Source organism: Corvus moneduloides, chromosome 2, assembly GCF_009650955.1.
Source record: "Corvus moneduloides isolate bCorMon1 chromosome 2, bCorMon1.pri, whole genome shotgun sequence".
NCBI lineage: Eukaryota > Metazoa > Chordata > Aves > Passeriformes > Corvidae > Corvus > Corvus moneduloides.
The window spans coordinates 82,406,950-82,426,279 of record NC_045477.1 but is presented as its reverse complement, the minus strand read 5'-3'; the positions used below and the strand labels follow the sequence as shown (position 1 = coordinate 82,426,279).

Here is a 19,330-nt window from a genome sequence, read left to right as displayed (position 1 = left end):
ACAGAGGACTGATTCTATTCTAAAAGAAAATGTTATTTTCTAGGTAACTTTTGCAAAAATAAGGGTGCTATTATGTATTACATTGCTGTATTTGCAAGTAAGGTAAGATATCTGAATCTCAGCATTTGCAGCTATGATGGACTGTGATATGAGTGATACACCTAAAAATGACAGATGTAATTGGACTTGCAACAGCACAGAGCCTCATCCCTCAGAGGAGTCTTGGCAGGGGGGCAGAGAGTGCCTAGTCCAGCTTACCTTAGGAAGATGCAAACATGAAGAGGGGAACAGCCCTCATGCCTCTGTGTATGGGTGCAGGGGAGCTGAATTCGCTCAGTACTTTCTATGGGGACCTACCACGTGTTGTGTTTGTTCTCACTGATTCATGATGTCCAGTAACCTGAGTTCAAACATATTCCTAGAGTCGCTAAAATTATGCAATGCAGGAAGTATCAGAAGCAAAAGTTACTTACTAGATAGCTATCTTTTTTGTAAAATTTCTTTAGGCTATTACAACTCCAACTGCTTTTGATATATTCAATAAAGAGGAGGCCAAATCAAAAGGCATAATATGATTAAAAGGCAATCAAAACAATCAGTCACTCAAATGCTTAGGGAAAGTCCACTGGATTTTTGTGACTCTGTGCAAAAGTGGCTCCTCAGGCACAGAATTTTTATTGCCTTTTTTTTCCCTTTCCTAAATGGTCAGTATATGCTATGCAAGAAAATATTTTTATTATTTTATTTGGTGAATATTTACATTGAGCTTATCTTGTCTCCTTCTGACATCATTTGCAGTATTTTTTTTTAGCAGTCTGAGATAAAGAGCAGGCTTTTTCCATTTCAGTTCTCCAAAGTGATGCTTGCAGTCACACAGTTCATCAGGATGCACCAACACTTCCTTAGTATACAGGTATCACACCTTACAGTAGAGCATATTTTAACAAACAGTATTCAAATATTTTGTAATTATGGTGCCCTTATGTTCAGCTCTGGCAGAAGAGAGAGCACGGGGGTTTGTCTCTGTGATCCAAAACAGGTCAGCTCACAGTGTTGACCTAGCAGAGCTTTGGGTGATTATTATTGTAACACAATATTACATTTTTATAAGATTATTCTGCCCTCTGAGCCTTCCACTGACATCCCGTGGGAGTTGCCCCTGTGTATCTGACAGCTGAATTGGTCCTTGGTGAATTTTTAGCACATGGAGCTGTGCACACAACTTTGGTTAACAATAACATGTTGCTATGGGAGCTCTGTGTGTGCAACTCCCTGCTTACTGTGCCGAAAATTGCACTGGAAGGCAAATGTAAGTATGTCTGGTATTAGTCTAATTATTAAGTAGAATTAGAATCTTGTGCTCTGTGAATATCAACCAGAGAAGGAGCTTAGCATGAATAAAGATGCTTGCCAGCAGTGGCTGAGGTGCTTCTTCTGCTTTCCTTTAAACAGAAATCACATCTATAGCCGGGAGACTAATTATTTTGGAACCTAAGGGAAATGCAGCCTATATAAGAGAGAAAGTGATCTGCAGTTAAGGATCAGTGAGCCAGCTAATGGCTGGTTAGTCAGGAGGGTACAACTCCAGAATGTTAATAAAACGTGTCTGAAGTCCAACACCTCAGGGAAGAGGCTGAATGCTGCAGAAGATATATGTAGACAGAGGCTCTGTTGTTTTCTACTGCTGAACTACTCCTTTAAAGCAGGTTTTAAAACTGGTTTGAGACTTGTTTATGAATATCAAAATACCAGCAGGATAATAAAGCAAAACTCACTGTGGCCGAAGCAAAAAGTGTTGCTAAAAGAAAAATATTACCCTTTTGTGAAGTACATAAAACATGTTTGGTGCTTGCTGAGCAGGTGTGCAGTGCAGTACTCTTGTACAGTAGAGGCTTGGCTAGTTTTTGTCATGCCCTCACTAACAGAGATCATAACTTATTAACCAAAACAGCATGTAGCTTTTAAAAATATAATATAAACACTAGCTGAATGTCTTGGGGTGACTTTATGATGCTGTATCCCCTATCGTCTGCCCTGTGCCAGACATGAGTTCTCAAACTGAGACACTGTTTTATCCTTACAAGAAACAGCTCAGGCCAATACCATGACTTTATTTTGTGAACAGAGGGTATAAAATAGAAATCAGTTAGAGGTTTTGATAAGAAAGCCTGTAGGAAATACCAAATTGCTACTTACTGTGTATTACATAAAATAGTTATTACATTGTTTTGCTTGATATAGTGCATGCAGCTCTGTAATAAATGTAATAAATAAATAAAGAATAGTATTTCGATAAACACAAGAGAATACCTCCCTCCTTAAAATGTCCCCTCTTAGAGGACCAAGTGCTGTGATCCTATGAGCCCTGCACCCAGACTTGCTTGGGGCGGAGGACCACAGGATGGATCCCACACCCGTTGAAGACCTGAGCAATAGGGAAACTGCAGAAGAGCTCAGAGAAAGGTGATAGCACAGCTCCTTGGTATGCACCTGGAAGTGGACACAGCTCTGTGTCATGATGGCCCAGCCACCACACCCTCCACCACTCCATCCCTTCATGCTGCAGCAGGAGTCTTTGGCTCAAATCCATCTGTCAATTGCCCTCTGAGACATTTCTGTCCAACACAGAGCCCTTTTATAATTGTAGTAAGAGGCAGGTATATCAATTTGTTGTATTTTACAGCTCTTTTACATCTCAAACCACAGCACCAGTTGCTTTGCTTAAATGAATTTACTATTTGGTGATTTACTGATTACTCATATCAGTTTCCTAAACAACAGGGACAGACATTTTTTATCTGAGAAAGGTGCTAGTGAGACTGATACTGTGATAGTGATATTGTCCCCAAGGCATCCTGCAGTGTCACCCTTATAGAAGTAGACCTCAAGGGAAATGAAATTTTCACATTAGCCATGCAAGATTACTTCAGCCATCCTTAATGTTATGGTGTCAACAGCAGCCTTCTGCAAATAATGTCATCACACAAGTGATCTCTTGTAGTCTAACCTCTTCTTCCACAGGAGTTTACAATGTATAGTCTAGAATGTCTGATTACTCCACCTCCTCCTCTACTTCTGCTGCTAGTTTTTGTAGTCATGGTAGTTCCACTTTCAAAAAATTATTTGGAAGGCAGAAAAAAGTTTTTATACCAATTACACTGAAACAAGAACACAACTGTTATCAATAGAGTCATTCCAATTTACAACACCCTAATTAAATTTGCTCTTGAGTTGCTTAAAGCATTCCCAGGAAAAATGTCTCAGCAGGTATTTTTGTAGTTCTCAACTTCTGAAAACAGATGGTTTTAGTATATTAGTCCTCCTACTGGCAACATATAATATTTAGATAAAATAATTTTTAGGAATTAGGGACATTTCAGAATAGATGAATGTATATATATGACAAGGGGGTAGAACTCACAAGTAGTCCAGAGCCACTGAAGGACTTCTGCTCCATTGAAAAACATTAAGTGTCCTGTTTGGAAGATCAAACAGCAGAAACTTTTAATCTAGGAAGGAAGGGAAGTAGTCATACCATGGTCTCCAGAGTCACATGGTGCAACACTGAATCAGATGATGAATGTGTGCCTACAAGGAGTAGGACATTACCAGCCTCTAATGAGGCCTCCTTGTTGATGACTGTGCCATTAAATGGTATCTTTCTTACCTGTTGGACGTGTGTTACTTGGACAGTTGGCATTTTACAATACCAGACATTTTAGCACACCCCATAGGGATTTGAATAAAACATGTCCAAAGTATCCCATGCAACCAGTAATAGACACAGATACAAAATATTGTATAGCAGACTTAAGAAAAAGTTTATCCTTATTTCCGCATTCTTCTGCCTACAATAAACTCTGGCATCTTTTTCATATTTGTAATCCCACGTTGATAGAGATGGACATAAATTCAAAACAATGCTTTGGCATACTTCCCAACAGAATGAGTTCATACACTGAGAAATGGTTTCTTAACAGAAAATGCATGTTTGTAATTGGGTTTGACCTTTTTTCATTTCCATGTCATTTGTAATTTTGTAACAATGAAGCTTGCAGGAAAAACTCATTGAGTGTTTACAGTGAGACTCTTCCAAAATGCAGTCAGTGTGTTTGGTATTTGAAAACACATCCACAGCTCATGAAGCCCAGAGTGAAAGGAAATCTGGACTGAGTTTTCAAAAGCAGAAAGTGGGAATCTGCACACAGAATTGGGTGTTGGGTTGCACAGCTGCAGTGGACTGTCCCCTGACTGGGAACCAGAGCAATCAGGCAAAAACTGGAGATTGCCTGCATTGCTGTGCTGGTGAGGAAATATTTGCCTACATTATTTCAGTGATACTATGGTGTACTTGTTACTTTGAGATGATGTAAGAGATCCTGCTTTCCTAATCATGGGAAATAATGAATAATGAGAAATAATCTTCTGGTCTGTGCTAGCAAATGCTTGAGTGGAGAAGACAGCACGGCACATTTCTGCTCAAGTAGCTGCCCTTTTCGAAAAGTGTCTTTACCAAAATGCTTCAAATTCCTGAGCAGACTAATGCTTCTGGTTTGACTTTTGAGACACTTGATAGTGTCAGGTCCCTGAGGGCACCTTCAAGCCCTACTCTCCTCAACAGTCTTCCCAGTGACGTCCATGCACACCACCTCCACCCAGGGCGCAGGATTATCTTTTGGCTCAGCCATGCCCCATCTCAGCCCCATCTCTGCACTGTCTCTGGCCGGGGCTGGGCCCAGCACCATGGGGAACTTTTCTCCTGGGTTCACTGACTCCCAGAAGTGTTGAGGGCTCTTGGCACCCATGGGACAGCACCCATCAGGAGTCACGGCCAGCCCTGGGGTCCATGCAGCACCCCACCCCACTCATGGGACAGCCCCGCTCCTGCTGTACCCCACAGAACACCTGGTTTTGGCAACAACCCAGAATGAGGAGCAGGGATAGCAACCATCAGTCTCACCTGAACACAACAGAGCCAAAACAATGCAATTTCCCATGCATACTGTGCCTTCTGATCACAGGGTTGGGAAAAAAAAGTAAAATTTGTCCTTTTTACTATTGCTTTTATGTTCACAGACGTGGCTATACAGTTTTTGTGTGTCCAAATAGTTTTCTACCACATGGATCTGAAGTTTCTTTTGATGTCTGTTTTCTTTTCCACCTTTTTTTTTCACTCTGTTCTTCAAAATTCACCTACTGGTGTGATATACACATTTCATTATGTCTGAAACCACTGTGCTCATAACCTGGGAACCAAACCCTCTCAAGGGCCAAAGATCGCATCCCTCCTAGCTTCAGTTCCTAAATCCTAAATTTTGTATGGATTCTGATGGCTTGAGGGCTTTTATCTGAGAAATTGACAGATCAATTTGACATATTTTAAAGAATATTGAGTTCACACTTTTCTCTAAACCTGGATATTTTATTACCTCAGCTCTTCTTATTTGCTTTACTTAAGGAATAGTGTTGTGTCTCCAGTTTTGATTAAACGTTGTTTGTAGTCCACTCTTCTAGCCTGCAGTGGAGAAGAAAATATGTTTTCAAAGACCAAATGTCAATAATAAGTTATTACATCTGATGTAGCAAAGCTGTAGCCCATGCTATCACCATCTTTTATTCCATACAGCTTCCTGATCTATTCCATTCAAAGATCTGCTTTCTTGAAGTCTCCTCAAAAGAAATTTCATGGGATTTTTGATCAAGACAATGCAGCAATCTTTGAGTCTCAAGACAGTGAAAAATATTCTTTTTCTTTTCTCTTTACAAAAATTGCAAGCAGTTTTTTCATCCTGTTCTATGGAATAAAGGGCTGGGAGTTAAAAGGATAACATTTGATAGAATACTTCTTTATTGGAAAGTGTCTGTGAATAACCCAAGGGGTGTTGGTTGAGATTTGACTGACCCACCAATCCTTGAAAATTGTATCTTGTGCCGAAGAGGGAATTGTTGTTCTTCATCTGCATTGAGAAAGAGCAGGTTGCCACAGATCTGTCCTGCATGGGGAATGGCTGTGTCTCCTGAGGACTGCATTGAGGAGGGCCTCAGGTCTACGGGGCAGTGCTGTGTTACGTGCCCCGCAGCAGGGTGTGTGCCTGGGGCGCAGCCCTGCAGAGTGCTGAGAGCTTCTCCGAATCACTGAGCTCTCAGACTCAGGAGGAAAATGAGTGAAGGGCCTCATCTCTTTGTGACATCTCACAGGACTAGATCATGACTTTAATGCTGTTACTGTTCAGTAAACATCAACTTAAAAACATACTATGCACTGTTTTACATGGGTGTGTCTCAAGCCTGACTCCTTTACAAATGGCCTTTTTCTCCTTTAGGTGCCCCTGTAGATCTAATTTGGGCCACATCCTTCTGTAAATCCACCTTAAATCCCATTAACTTCAGAGTGTGTCCCACATGAAACAGTAGATTATTGTGAAAAATTACAGCTTTCTTTTTATTTTTCCAATACTTCTATTGCTGTTGTTTTACAGACTTTTTGTAGTCTGCTTAAGTCCCTGAAATTTTTTCAAAATTTAAGGGTGTAAGTTAATGCATCTACAACATTTCTTGTTTTCCGAGTACTACAATTTTTAAAGACATCATAGCAATAAGATCTTTGTTCCATAAAATACACTTACAATGTGTTTTTCTTAGTTCTTTACACATCTGATGTCTTAATAGGTTTTGCAAACTCTGTCACAGTCAGTGAGAAAGTAGTTTCCTTTCAATGACAGGGCATTGGCTTGTCATTTTAATGTTTTTGCCTCCACTTCTTTTTTGGGACTGATATTCAGACATATATCACCCCCTTGCAGCAGATAAATTTGTTCATTGCATGCCATTTAGCATTTTTCCTTAGGTGGACATTCTTTGGGTTTTGTGACAAAATGTCATTACAGAAAGAGATAGGAAACTTGGCATATCAGGAAATACATTTCAAAAGTAACATTTAGTTGTCTTTCAGTATACACCTGGCTAAGGTGTGAAGACCACAGCCACTGACTCTTTGGAGTTACAAGCTGTTGAGTTTTCAAACTTTCCGGAAATAATTTTGTTTAGGTGTACCCATCTATGAGAGGTAAATATGAAATATTGGCGTTTATCCACATTACTTTAAAAACAAGAAGGAATAAACCTGCCCCCATTTCCAGAATTATTTTGTGTTAGGTTAGCATTCCCCTCCTACCAAAAATTTCACAGTGTCTATGAAAAGACTTTTTGAGAACTATGCAACCTACAGTTTACAGCTATTCAGATGTTAATACACCAGGTTCTTATGTGAGTAGGTTCTGTATTTAACACCATGTTAAACTGAAGACAGCAGGTTTGCTGAGCCTGGGATATTCTCAGTATGGAGACTAAATACACTTTCTTGGCTCTGCTTCTTCAAATATGTTTGCCTCTGCTTGTCAGGTAGGCCATGTAATAAAGCAAACTGGAATTATTTACTGTGCTATTGCACTGGGGATAAAAATGGCACAAATACGTGATTTCAGTAAATAATTATTCTTCGTCTGGATCCCTGTGCAAGGTGGTCAGGGTGGCTGGAGGCTGTCTTTTGCAGGGCGTGTCTGTAGGCTGTCCTTTGCCTCAGAAGATCCAGTCTCAGCTCCTTACCACAGGCTTGCAGGCACTGGGGAATTCCTGAGTTCTACTCTGGCTTCCCAGGATTATTTATGTATTTGGCTAGGTGTCTTCTCTCTTCTGGCTGGCTTCCCTACCCCCTAGGTTTTTATTTGATGTTTCTTCTTTCCTGCCTTCCTCCTGGCCTCATAACTCTTGCATTCCTGTCTCTGCCGCAATCCAGGGGTAGAGGATGTGGCCCCCACTCAGCCACTCTCCACTTACAAGGCTCCCCAGGAAAAGTTGTGCTGTACCTCTCAACCCTTCAACAGCTCTCAGCCCACCTCACTTAAAACTTCTCCCTTATCAGTCAGACTGTCTCTGAAAACAAATTCAAACTCCCAGTCCAGGGCAAATCAGGCTGCTGAAGCCTAACGAGGGGTGAGAGCTAAAGCACAGCATTTCTTACGCAGCTGTGAGGGGCTCCCTGCCCAATATTGGGCACTGGGTAGATTGTCTTTTGAATATAAGTGTTTAATTTTAAAGATTTCACCCCATGTGACCAGGCAACTAATCTGCTTGTGAAACCTACTCAGGAAGTAATAAGGTGCCTTTCTGGATCACACCAGGGTTGTCAGAATTATGCTACATTCAGAAACACAGCAGTCCGCTCGCCCTGCTCCCACTGCCAATGCTGCAGTCCAAAACCCATTGCCAGCTGGAGTGTGGTGCCATAAAACATTTGGCACCGAGTGCCGCATGATCCTTGAAGACACTGGTTCTTGGCAGGAAAGAAGCTCTTGCCTCCTTAGAAATTGCCCCAAGGGATGGATTTTCTTTATTCACCTCTTTTTTTTTTCTTTGCTTCCCCTCACTACCTCTTTCAGTAGGTTTTGTAGGTGGAATGTAAGTGTTTCAACACTTTTAAGGTACCATAAAGATGTTGATAAAATTTGTAAGGGAGAATAGTTGACCTCTCTAACAATAATATAGTCCAAGCTGCATTATGTTTCATTTATTATTTTGTAAATTATTTCATTAAATTAACTTTTCTTTAAAACCTGCTATATATGAAGATGTGTCTTTTTTCTACAGAGGCTACACTGCTTTTACTTCCCATAAGCAATTCCACCTTTTCTTTATCCTTTTGTAATTGTTGAGAAGGAGGAAAAGTGATTAAGAAATAAAATATACAGTCAAACAGGAAATGTAATTTCATTCAGGTATAAGCAGAGTTAAGGAAGAGATATATGCCTCTTTCTCAGTCCTTATTCATGTGAATATCTGGGAAAATATACCCAAATGCTGCCATGTTCCCCGGTCTGCATTTGCTTTCCTAATAGATATGGGAAAAGTGTTAGACGGTTCTTGGAAGATCCAAATGATGACATTAGAAATAACGAAAAGCTGCAGTGAAATAATATCTTAGCACTGCAGCTGTGGAGTGGAAAAATACACAAACTATTGAAAAGCTGTACTGGAATCTCATTGTTCAAAACAGGGCTTTCTAGCAAAAGGTGCTACAGAGGACAAAAAGCTGTTTTTTATACTCAGAGTTGGTTAAAGTGAGTTTCCTAGGCTGATGTGCCTACAGATGATCCGAGACAAGTTTGTTCAGTAACATCAACTTCCATGGTGTGTTTGGAAAAAGTAAACAGCTTTTCCCTTAGCTGTAAAATAGCAGTTCAGGCTATTTCTTTAGAGGGAAAGGCAGATTTTTACCATCACATCCCAGTACCTATCTCTCATATTGCTACCCATGACAACTGCCAGGTGGTGTCTGTCATGGAAAAAAATACTCTTCAGCCTTCCTGATTTTTAGCAGCTGGTCTGCTTCTGGCTCCTGCTGCTGCTGCTGCTCTCCATCAGAGATTTCTCAGGCAGATTGGGAGTCAGGATTTAGTCCTGTTTATGGGTGAGGAAAACATGGAGCAATTTTAATTTCAGATTCATCCCAAAACAAAGTTAAGTTTAGTTTTAGGGTTTACTCACAGTCGTACTGAGAATTTATCAGTCCTGACCATCACTTTCTTAGAAAATAAGGATTAGAGAGAACATGGAGTTTAATTGCACTTTAAAACAGCAACATTGCAGCTCGAATCCTCAGTTGCAGTGCAATATGGAAAATTTATTAATTCCTCACAACTGGCCCGATGTTGCTGTCCTGAAGTCCCTAAACTGAGAAGGCAGAGTAGCCATCCCTCTAAATTGAAAGAGATGGCAAAGTCCCTCCTAGTTTGTCTTGGTCTGTATAACTGGTACGTAGTTTCAGATTAACAGAACTAATCTGGATATACGTACCTAATAGCCATGGTTATAAGGTAACATCACTACTGGTTTGTTAAGTTTTGTTTGGGTTTTTTTCCCCCTAAACAATAATTCATTTAATTTGCTATATAAGGAGCAGTCTATTTATTTTCCTGAAATTACTTATGCCACTGTGAAAAGTAATAGACTTTTTTTCTGAGCTCAGTCTCTAGACGGCTGAGAGCATACCTGAAAAATACCAGTGTTGCAGTGACAATGCTCTGTTTATTCAACGTTATGCACGTCTTGCCTGCCAAGATCAGAGGAGTTTCATGTCAAATTCTGGTAATGTGGTAAACTCTTTTCTCTCTAGTTTATGTTTCAGCAAAGAATTAAGCAGGATATGAACTTACAGACAGCTCAGAAAACAGATTGAAATGCTGGAGCAAGTTTGTAACTGTCCTTCATACTGTCTTTTGAGATGGATATAGATCATGTAAATCTCGCTGCAATAATTCTAGAGGCTGGCTGATTCTTGAATGCTTAATCTTTTGACCTTTATGATGTATTAATGTTTTCAACGTATTAATCTAAACTTTTAAGGAGAAGGCGTCTCAAATTATGTGTGGAGAGAAAAAAAAGAAAGGAAAGAAATCTGGAACCAATAAACTTGTGGAGCTTGTAAATTCTTTCTTTCCAAGTTATTCATCCTAAAGAGGGTACAGGCCCTGCTTCTTAGAAACAAAAATGCAGACAGAGGAATGGGACACTTAATGAGCATAATATATCTGGAGGCTTCAGACTGATGGCAACCTGTGTTGAAGTATCTGCCTTTCCAATCAAATCCCTTAAATTTCTCTCCCAAAATGAAAGGTTCCTACTACAAAAAAGTCAAAATTAGTGGAAAATTAATCAAAACCTGACTGGAGGACACTGATCTTCAATGCAGGTTATGTCCATGTTAACTTTGCTGTGACTCTCATAGTTTGGGAGGTTTAGTCTATGTGGAAACCGTTTTTTTTCTGTTTTCTTTTTTTTTTTAACCATCGCCACTTCAAAAGTGGATGAAAGAACATTGCAAAAAAAAGACTTAGGAAAATCATTTAGGGGCAAAAGCCACAGAGAGGAAATTCAAAGCCACAGAATATTTTTTTGGGAAAACTGATCACATGAAAACAGGAAAGGAGATGATTAAATTGAAAATATTTGGCAGCCTTAAGTATAATAGATTCCAGTAATCATTTTCTGATGTGTTTACTGTATAAACTGCACATGAACAAGCTAAGTATATACAATATGTCAGATTTCAGGTGTGAGCCAGGTTATGTGTTCATTGCCTTACGATTCCCAGAAATGTGTGGTTTCTCATCAATGTTCCCAAAACCGTGTGGAATATGGAGACTGTAGGCTTGAGACTACAGACCTTAAAACCGGAATATTTCATCAATAAAGCAGGTAAGCTGCTGTCCTGTTCATCATTTCATGTCCTATGGGAAGTGTCATACAGCCATGAGGCCCCAGACTTCATATTGCAGTCTCTCCTTCAACCTCAAAGTGGTAGAGGGAGAAGATATCGCTGCAATAAATCAGGAGGATTGTATTATCTGTCAGTTGTACCAAAGGTTGACAGTTGTTCTGCATGAGTTGGGCGTCTGGGTTATCTGCAGTGCTTACCCCTTAAAGCGCAGCAAGAAAGGCAATCGGTGAACCTGACGCTGCTTTTGCTCTCTGCTCATACCCCTGAGCATAGCTATAGCTGCTGCTGTAGCATCATAGCATTTCATTGATTTTAAAATAAATTTCTATAAATTACAATGGATTTTGTTTATCTTTGTTTATCTTAAAGACCATCAAAATTAAGATAACAGGAAGGAAATACTGAAAATCCTTAGAAATGTTGGAAGACAAAAGTGCTCAAACATATTCCCAAAGAATTTACACCTTTGAGGTTAACTGTCATTGAAAGGGGGAGATTTAACCCAACTCCATGGGTCCAGTGCCTTCACAGGGATAATCTGCGGATGTCAGAGGAGAAAGGCTCTATTATTTCATTAGAGGGGATCTCCATCTTTTAAGTGACGGATCACTTCCTGGGAGATGACTGAGTGCCTCTCCGGTATAGGTGGTTTTGGGTTTCCAGAGAGAAGCCCCACACAACAAAACAGGCTCATGGCACTACATGCTTGGGAGCCCTGACTCTGTTTCTAAAGCTTCACAATTTTCCCATCAACTGTCACAGCACAGCAATTTATGTGGGATCAGAACAGTGAAATGTTGACAGATGAGTAGTGCTCATTATATCCTGCTAGTCAGGGGATACCCAAACCAGGTCACCCAAGAGGTCCCTGGAAAGTGGGCAGGGAAGGGACTGAGCTCTGGCTACCAGCAGGACACAGCCAGGCACTGCCCCCATCTCCTTGTCAAGAAAAAGTTTAATGTTTTTCCAATTACAATTTCAAATTTACAAATGGTAAAATTAAATCAAAGTCTAAAGGATCTAGTCACAGTGTCACTGGCAACACAGATGTTTGGGTCCATTTTAAGCCCCATGACCAGGTGATACCATCTGTGATGGGAACAGGCAGGTTCCCCTTGCATCAAGAGTTCTTTAGAGTCCCCTACAATTTGAGTCCTAAGCCTGAGACTCTATCTCTACAGAAAAGAAAAGAAAAGAAAGACAGATCACAGGGATGTTGACCTGCAAAGAGAGCACCAAGCTGTTTTGTGTGGAAGGGCCAAACCCCTGCCTGGCACTGGGACAGGGGTGTGCTTCAGAGCTCACCAGCCTGAGCTTGGCACAGCACTGAAGGGCCCCAGGCAGAGAGGGCTGGGACTTAGTTACCCCTATGCTCCTTCTCCCCACAGCAGCACTTCATTTCAGCCCACAGGGAAAGCCCTTTTGGATCATGCAGGCCAATATACTAATGAGAACATTCTGACCCTATTGAGAAATGGGCAACCATGCTAATGCAGGAGGATATATTGAATATCATCACATACTATCATATCCATTGTCATAAACTTTAAATTCCAGTTATCTGTTCCTGTCAGACCAAACCAGCCCGAACTCACAGACCAACCCACTGATTGCAGACACAGTGCTATGTCTGTAAACATTTGGTTTTCTCTGAAACCAACTTGCACATCCCCTTCTATCTCCTCAAAAACCAACTCGTTCTGACCGTTGGTTATAAGGTGGAGTATGAGCACAAACTGCTTTCAATATCCATCACCAGTTTCCCACATTGGACTTTAATTCTCAAATTGTATGTTGGCAGTTGCAGTCAATAATAACTACAGAATTTTCTATTATATTAGCTGTAGCAATCTGAAACCTAATACCTCTGAAAATACAGAAAACATCATGAGTGTTATTAAAATAAATTATTTCTGAATGGAGCCCAGCAACTCTCCTCTAATTACTTTAAATTTCAGTGTATAGAAACTATGTTGAGTGACTAGTCAATTTATTTGCATGCTGGAAAAGCTCATGTTCTAGGCATGTGTTTATATGATAACAGCTTCAAACATATGCTTTTCATTTTTCCCAAATAGACAGATGATTTCTTTTTCTAGAGGCTCATGATAGATTTTCTGCTCATATGCTGCTGTTAGCACACATTTTTTTTCTTATTTATAGTTTTGTAGGAATGTACTGTTCTTGGAAGATGTCGGATTGACAGTCCTGCAAGATACTCCAACCTGCCCTGCTATTTTCCTTAATCCTGACCTGATGAAATCACCTCCTGGGGAGAGAAAGATGGTCACTCTTCATCCCCTGCTGGTACCTGGCTTCTTCACTGAAGACTGCTCACAAAACTAGCAAGCAAGACCACTTCTCGGGGTATGAAGTATGGTTTGGGCATCTACGTGGAGGAACTGGTTGAATATTGTTTTGTTTGCTAATCTGTTAATTCTATAGATGCAGAAGCCTAAAATCCAGTTTTCTTTGGCATACTAGGAATTAGAATATGTCTCAAATAATAGTTTTGCACAGAGTTTTATAAAATTCAGTATTTTATACAGATTTCTAAAATAGAGTACCAATGTCATTGTTTTATAGAAACGTTTCCATTTCACTAAGATCTATCCCCAAAAGAAAAAAAAAGTTGATTTTCTTCTTATTTGTTTAACTCCATGTCCCTTTCACAATGATCACAATCAAACATTCAATCATGCTAGATTTAAAACCATTGGGGGCCTTTTTTTTTGTTGAAGGAAAACTGCCTCACTGACATGTGTAAAACCAAACCACAGCTTGGGGCTAGAATTTGATGGGGTGAGTCTTCATAAAATTCAACCATAGGAAGACGCAGAAATACCTTCTGGAAATAAATAGTAATTGAGTGTTCTGTTCTTTGCTAGATTTTTAAAACTCAGTCCCTGAGACAGTGTGGCTCTTGCCTTGGCGGCAGTTCAAATCAGCTGAAATAAACCTGGAGGTTTCATTTTGTCTGGCTTGCCCAAGAGACAACTCTGATCCGTATGGAAACTGAATATAAAGCATGTAGGCATGCAGTGACAAAAGGTGCCTACGGGCAGCAAAGGGCAGGAAATCAGGATGGGTCAGCTGAGTAAACATCAAAGACTCTCAAATAACCAACAGAAAAGTAAATATTCTCAAGCAAATGGGATATGCCCATAACACCATTGAGATTTCATAGAAAACATTCTTTGAAAACAGTTCTGATGGGGTGTTTCTATTTGTCTTTCCCATTCTAGAATATTGAATTAAAATGGTCTGTTTGCTCTTAAAGTTCATAAGTTCTTGCTACTCAATCCCCACTGCAGCCTCTTGACACCTCAATTATCTCTCCAGCCACTCCTGATAGTACCACAGATGATGGCATTGCCCGTCTGGATATTTCTGATACACCCCACCATGGTACTTGCTTAGCAAAATACACACAGGTACAGAGGATAAAAGGTATTTATCTATGAAAGGACTGTGCAAGGTCTAGGAATTATTTAAAATCCACTTAAACCCCATGAGCGTAAGAAGTCATGCATTTAGGGATTATTATTGGAGAGTATTAAAGGAACATATTTCAAAGACAAACATCTCTACATGATTTCTTATTGCTTCATCTCCTGCAGAAATTAAGATGAAGGATTAACATACCCATTCATTTCAATGGTCAGACCCCTTACTTGGGCTAACCCAAGAACTTTTGCTGCTACATTCTCTCACATAGCTTCTGCTGTTCTCTGATAACAGCAAGACTGGTATGAGCTGTACATGATGTAATCACTGCTTATTAAAACCCAACCATTGGCTGGGGGAGTTTTGTATGTTAGTGTCCTTCTGGCTTAGGTGGTAGTATTTCTGGTGTGCTGCACATGGGAGCTGATCATTTTGGCTGCACGACGAACCATCCTGACAGCCGATTTAGTCAGTTAATATCTGGCGTGAGTAGTGGGATGAATGAATGCTGCTGGAGGCTAAATCTCCTTTCACAGCTGTAGCAGGAGGGAGATGCCAAAAGCTCATGCCATAGCCTGTGATTTCAGGCTAAGGTATAACAACTTTCTGGAAGCACAGTGGGACAATAAAAGATGTGCTAAATATACAAGTCCATGGAAGGCAAATAAAACATATGAGATTTCTTTTTGCTGGTAGTGGTGGTTGGTTGGTTTTGCTTGGGAAGCAAGAACCTGACCTTGAAGCTGGTTTTTTGCACCTCCATGTGTGCCTTCTGCTTGTTATTCTCTTTGCTGGAAAGAAAACATTGCCACTGTATAGACAAAGGAAATGGGGGGGTTTTTCTCATGTAACTGTTCCAGTGCCAGGTACCATTACATTTTGGATTACCTTTTGTGCTGTGGAGCATCTTTTTTCAATCTTATTCGTGTCTCCAAGCAGGTGTGGGTTTCCATGGGTGTTTGAGGGCAGGTAGGGCCAGCAAGCTGGGCTGCCACAGTGTCTGCTGAGCTGGCGGTGGAGGAGCCCATACACCGTGTGGGATGCTCCCGCATGGGTGCCCTTAGAAAGCATTGAAACCGTAAGATAAAGGGCATTAGTGTGAAAGGGCTCGTGAATGTGGATGTATCCCAACAAAACAAGAAATACTGTAACGAAGGCTGGTTCTTCTCTTCTCCCGCTGCTTCATAGGGATGCTATCAATGGTCTAGTTTCCCTAGTCCTGGAAACTCCAGGCACCGGCACGGCCTCTCAACCTGCCGGTGCCTGGGAGCGGGGCTGAGCCCCGACAGCCGCCACCACTGCCACATCCGCGCCGCTTCTCGGCGTGGTGTGTGCAAACGCCGCCCACACACACCCCGAGCCGGGGGACACCGCGCCGGCCCCGCAGAGCCCGCCCCGAACCTCCTGGAGACTTCTTGCCCGCTGCTTCTTCCGAAGGCGCGTACGGGACCCCGCCCGGCGGTGCCGGGAGAGCCAGGCGCCCCCAGGAGCTCCCAGCACCGCGGGTACTGCGGAGGGGGCCCCGGGGAATGCCAGGAACAGGGGGGGAGCCTCAGCCCTGTTTGTTCATGTCTCTCCTGCTGCAAGAGCTGGAGGGAGCGAGGGGCCGGGATTAACTGTGGGAGGTTGCTCGGAGGCTCCGGAGCCCGGCAGGCACATTTCACGAAGTGAGGGCACAGCGTGTGCGTGTGCCCCGCGTGTGCCTCCCGAGAGCTGACGCTGGGGCGTTCCACGAGGACTTCGCCCCTCGTTGCCTAAGTCGCCCCGGAGGAGGGGCAGCCTCCCCAAAAACCCGAGAGCGCCTTGCATACCTAGTGCGGAGGACGTTTAAAGGTCGCCACGAAATGCCGAAGTGCCAAGATGACGGGCACGGGGAAACGCGACCCGAAACCCTCCGGTGCACCGGAGCGGACTCAGGGACCCATCACTCGGTGGCCCCGCGGGCGGGAGTCCAGCGTTTCGCCCGGCAGTGAAATTCAGGGCAGCAGGATGCACGGCCCGAGTGGGGCGGAGGCATCCCGCTGTTACCGCCGCGGGAGAAGCGGGAGGAGTTCGGGCGGTCCCGCTGTAGAGCCTAGGCGCTCTGGGGGAGCTCTTCCCGTGCCTGCGGGACTGCATGTCGTCGGGCTGGGGGATCGAAGCCTGGAAGCGCCAGGACGCACAACCCCTTTGTATTCTTTCGAGGGGAGCCTCTTTCAGTGCTTCCCCAGGGGGGGACAAACCGGCCAAAAAAAAAAAAATTAAGCTCCTCGTCGCGTTGCAAAACTGCGTTCATCGGGTTTTGGGGCAAAAGCTGTCTCTGACTCTTACGTTCCTACCCCCTAACGCTGCGGAAACAGGGACCTTTCAGGCGGGCGGGAGCACCCCTAGCACACACCCCAAAGGACTTGCCAGTGAAAACCCCCTCAGCTGCGAGAGCACCTCCTGAACCCGTGTTCCCCTGGCCTCGGTGAAACGTCGATCCTTTTTAATTACACGCAACTACCCGTTTTTGTTAAAACCCCGCCGAGAAGGGTTAGGTTCCTACTGCTCGGGAAGCAGACGGCATGTGTTGGCCGCTGAGCATCGGACCCTCCGACCAGGGCGGGGCAGTCGCTAAGTGGCACCCCTGCGGTCTCTGTAGGCATGAAGAACCTTGACACGGAGAGACGTGGGGCTGTTGCGCCAGTTTGTTACAAATCCATTAAAGGAAAGGCTCAGGGGGCAGGATCTGGACCCCTCTCCGGGACCAACAGTCCACCTGCTGTAGACACCCCAAATACCTCCGGGCACCCGCGCGGCTGCTGTGCAGAAAGCGGAGAGAGGAATGCAGGGGCCGACCCCCGACGGGAGGGCAGGGGAGGGACTCACGGGGGTGTGAGGCCGGGTGGGCCGCTGCCCCAGGCAACTACGACGCACGTCCCGTCAGGGATCGCAGCGACGTTGCCCTCTGAGCTGGGGGGCGCGGATGGAGGGGAAACCCCGCGGGGGGAACCACGCTAGCAAACACCTCCGTGAGACTCCGGCAGCCTCCGCGGGCGGAACGGGCCATCCGTGGATACCTGCGCTGTCTTTGCCAAGTCCCAAAACTTCATTTAAGAGCTGGAAACGAGAAACTCGTCTCCCATTCTTTTATTTTTTTTTGGGGGGGGGGAGGGGAGGGGTGGGAGGTTGGGGAGGAGGCTTGGTGGCCACAGCCGTCAGCCTTAGCGGGTGTCGTTTGTCCCAGACGGGAAAGCCCCCACGCCCCGCTGCTGCCCGTTCCGGCGCTGCGCCCCCACGGTGCGCGCAGCGAGAGCGCAGGTAGAGAGAGGAAAGCGGCCGCGGCCACGGGAGCGAGGGTCGGAGAGCGCTTGGGCAGGTGCGGACAGTGTGGATGGCGAGGGCCCCGGAACGGCAGCAGCGATACCTGCGGCACGGGAGGGCTCTTCAGCGGGGAAAGCCCCTGCCTCTCCTCTTTGCTCTTGGGCGTACGTCGGGCCACGACGGCAAGCGGCCACAGAGTCCTTGGCCCGGCGAGCGAGCCTGAGGTCGCGGGGGACTTGCCGTGGCCCCGCTTGGCAAGGGCTGGTTCTGCTTCCCTTCGCTGCGCTAAAACAGCCCAGAGCGCAGTGCGGGCTCGTCGCTTGCTTCGCTCAGCTCTTCGGAGCCACTTGGATCGGGGATTTTTTGGAAGGATGAGAAGAGAAGTTATTTTATCTGTTTCCTAAAGCGAATGATCCTTCGCTTTTATTTTTATTTCCTTTTTTTTTTTTTCTTTTCCTTCTCTAGAGTAATCTTTTTTTCGATATGAGTACCAAAGATAAATAAATGTGGGCAGGTATGTCCCGCTCCCTCCGCCTCACCCATCACTCCGATGACGTGGGGAAAGACTCGCGAAGGAGCAGGAGGAGATTATGGGCAATGCAAACGCCACCGAGTACTCTCCTCCACGGAAAAAAAAAAAAAAAACAACAAAACCAACAAAACCCATAAATAGGGGATGGAAGAAAAAGGACTTGCAGCAAAGCCCCCCTCTCAAGCCTCAGGGGAGGAGTAGGCAGTAGGTTACCGGAAGGAGCAGAGATTAAGTCTACCTTAACCCTGCTCAAAATTAAGAAGCATCCTAGTGTCTGTGCTGCTGAACAGCAAGGAGGCTTTCAAAACGCCGCTTTGCTAGGTAAAAATTACTCCGAGCACCTCTCCCTCCCGCAATTCCTCCCCTCCGCGCACCCTGAAACCTGCCGAGGAGCACAAAATCTCCCTGGTCCTGCCGGGCACCTCCACGGAGCAGGCCTGCAGGTTTTTCTGTAATTCCGGGATTCCCTGTTGTAAGATCTTAAACAGAATATTGAAAACATTTTCCTCATGGTGCCTGTTCTTGCCTTGTAGCGCGAGTACTAAACAAATAAGAAAAGTGTGTTAAAGGGAAGCTACGGTTGCAGCATCTTGGCCTAATATTCCCACATATAATTAAAACCATAGCCACAATAATACATAAATAAATAACAGCAAACAGAAGGGTCCGTTCCTGTTCCCGCCGAAAACAACTGTTTTGGCTCTGTCACTGTATTATTTTATTGGAGCAGTCTACGCCATTGCCTCCTAATTTTATTTGAATTTATTTTAGTAGGAGAGACAGCAGGGAAA

The 19,330-nt window shown here is 43.8% G+C and overlaps 1 long non-coding RNA gene across 1 annotated transcript; it reads right to left on the bottom strand.

Moving 5' to 3' along the window:
• Window positions 1-5,409: 5,409 nt before the first annotated feature.
• LOC116439967 lies at window positions 5,410-17,795 on the bottom strand. The gene is made up of 3 exons (XR_004238354.1): window positions 16,534-17,795; window positions 15,611-15,781; window positions 5,410-5,515 (listed from the first exon to the last, which is right to left on the bottom strand). It is a non-coding gene; the product is annotated as an uncharacterized LOC116439967 (long non-coding RNA).
• Between the last annotated feature and the right edge of the window lie 1,535 nt (window positions 17,796-19,330).